General features: G+C 34.5%; 1 protein-coding gene across 1 annotated transcript in view; it reads left to right on the top strand.

The window, feature by feature from the left end:
* The window catches only part of ZNF507 (zinc finger protein 507), a 17,623-nt gene that overhangs the window by 5,009 nt on the left and 10,156 nt on the right, over positions 1 to 2,458 (top strand).

A 2,458-nucleotide genomic window follows, 5' to 3' on the forward strand; every position in this document is an offset into this window, starting at 1 on the left:
CTGACAGTGTTTTGTTTGCTGTAAACCATGTTTTTAAAGATGTTGTGACACAGGCATAACTACCTTGCAATGCCTGAAACATGTCAGGTTTGGGGAAATACTGTACTTTTTGAGCTAAAGTCCTGGTAATGTGACTGGTAATGTGAAAATCAAGAGTCCTATTTGCTTCTAAAATCAGTATGTTTCATGAGATTGTTGCACAGTTCATATCCTGATCTTGTAATTTAACTTCCATGAAAGGGAAGCCACTGTTCAAGAAATCTGCCTGCTTTCAATTAATTTAGAGATGTTTTTATAAATATTTTTTTCTCATTATTATCTTATACAAGTGTTACAGCCATGCACTTTAATTGATTGTTTACCCCACATGAAATTTAGTAATGTGGCTTGAATGAACACAGTTCTCCTTTTAAACTTTTATTAACTCATACTGTGGAATGCTTAAATTATTTCAGAACCAATTTATAATCAAATTGCAGCACCACTGCAGTACAGCAATCTCTTGTCAAACAGATGTCATCCCTATAAAGCGACACAAAACAAAGAAGTTTATGGCATAGCATCTGTTTATGTGAAAGATGCCTGAGCTGGAACAGTTTCATTTCTTGTTTATGAAATAGTTAGTCCTAAAAGTCTCTTTATTCATCATGGTTTTACAATAAATTAAAAGGCGCATTATGAGACTGGATATGACCGGATTGTAAATGCCTAATAATGAAGGAATAGGGTAATAAGCAGCATTACAGGAGCACCTGTTACTGCTGCTGCAACAAAGATCTGTCATTTCCATATTCACTTGTAGGAGACCTGATATTCTCCATCCAGAAAACAAAACAGGCCCCAAACCCACAAGAAATAAGCCAGTGGATGGGATGAGGGACACTAGTGCTATTTTGTAACAGCAAGAGATTATGTGATGTATTATAATTTATGTGCATTTTGTGGAAGGAATAAATATGAAGTAGTGATTGGTATAAATAATTGCTCCAAAGTGTGTGCTGCTGGGTGTGAGCCTCTTAGAACTATGCTGGAGCTAATATGTTTGCATAATGCTTTAAAAATCTCATTAGATACTGTTGGTTTTAAACTGCCTGCCCACTGAAATACCAAATTCATAACAGAAAATACATTTGGAAGTAGTTTATTCTAAAGCTGCAGAATTTAAGATGGAAAACCCCTTCAAGCAGAGCACAGCCCCTGCTCTCCCATGGATCTGCAGCCCAGTGAGTGTCCTTGATACAGTTGAGGTCTCCTACATGAATGTGCTTTCATAAAAGAATAATGTAGAAATATAAATTCCAAAGTCCTCAAGTAAATAATGAGGATTGCTTTGGTAATTTACATTAAAGGAAAAACAAAACTAATATATTTTACTCTATGACCATATTGTAGGAAAAATTCCAATATATTTTGCTTTAAGGTTGACTTGCAAAGAGTGGATGTTGTATATTACTTCCATATTATTTCTTATAAGAATGCTAAAGAGTGAGCACTGTGTCATGTTTTAAAATGAAATATAGGAAATATATTTTCAGTTATCTTGATACACACAGAAATATTCCAATTTTATTTCAGACTGTCTTTGCATTCAGACTGCAATTTTATATAATATACTATATTACTTTATATGATACACTATATATTCTTCACAGTAACCCTCTGGGGGTTATCAGCCTTACCTAATTACTTTGCATCTTGAACCAAAAGTACTAAATTTTAGAGTGAAAGTTTAATTAATTGTAATTTTCCCTTACTCTTTAAGTTAGCTTTGTGACTGTATCCATCAGAATAATATATCTAGAACCCTTTCTGGCATAATTCAGTGCCTGCCTGTGGGAAAAGAAATGTCTCCTTAAAAAAGTTTTACTATAATGACTCTTAATTGTTTTGATAATGAGAAAATTCAGTCTAAGGAAAAAAAATGCATGAGGTGCAGCATGATAGGCTGGAATGGGAAAATTACCTGCATAAAAAATGCCATCCCTCTTCCCAAGTGTTAGTATCTTAACCCAAATCAGTTCTGTTATTCAGTGAGGGAGCAGGAACAAGGCTGTTAAAGTGTGCACACATCTCAAAGTATTCCAACTGTGCACTCATGGGCACACATTTTCCTATGTTTAAGGAGTCATTAGCCTTTGTCTCTGCAACCAGTAATTTTTCAAGAGTTGTTTTCATTCTGGAAGGAAAAAAAATACTTTTGTTACAATTGCTTTTTAGGAATTTGGACAAGTTCCAAATTATTTATTAAGACATCTGGTCAATATCTCTTTTTTTTATTCTCTCGTATCTTTCAGAAAGTGTGAGTGTATGTTGGATGATAAAGAGGATTTAGAGGCTGCGGGAGGTCTTTTGTTTTTCTTTTCTCTGTTTGCCAGTTTGAAACTCATACATTCTCAATCTCCATCTTTTCCTTTGATTTGATGCATTCTGCAAAGCAGTGAAACTGCTGGGTTCAGCA

Source organism: Corvus brachyrhynchos, unplaced genomic scaffold (assembly GCF_000691975.1).
Source record: "Corvus brachyrhynchos isolate BGI_N302 unplaced genomic scaffold, ASM69197v1 scaffold26, whole genome shotgun sequence".
Taxonomy (NCBI): domain Eukaryota; kingdom Metazoa; phylum Chordata; class Aves; order Passeriformes; family Corvidae; genus Corvus; species Corvus brachyrhynchos.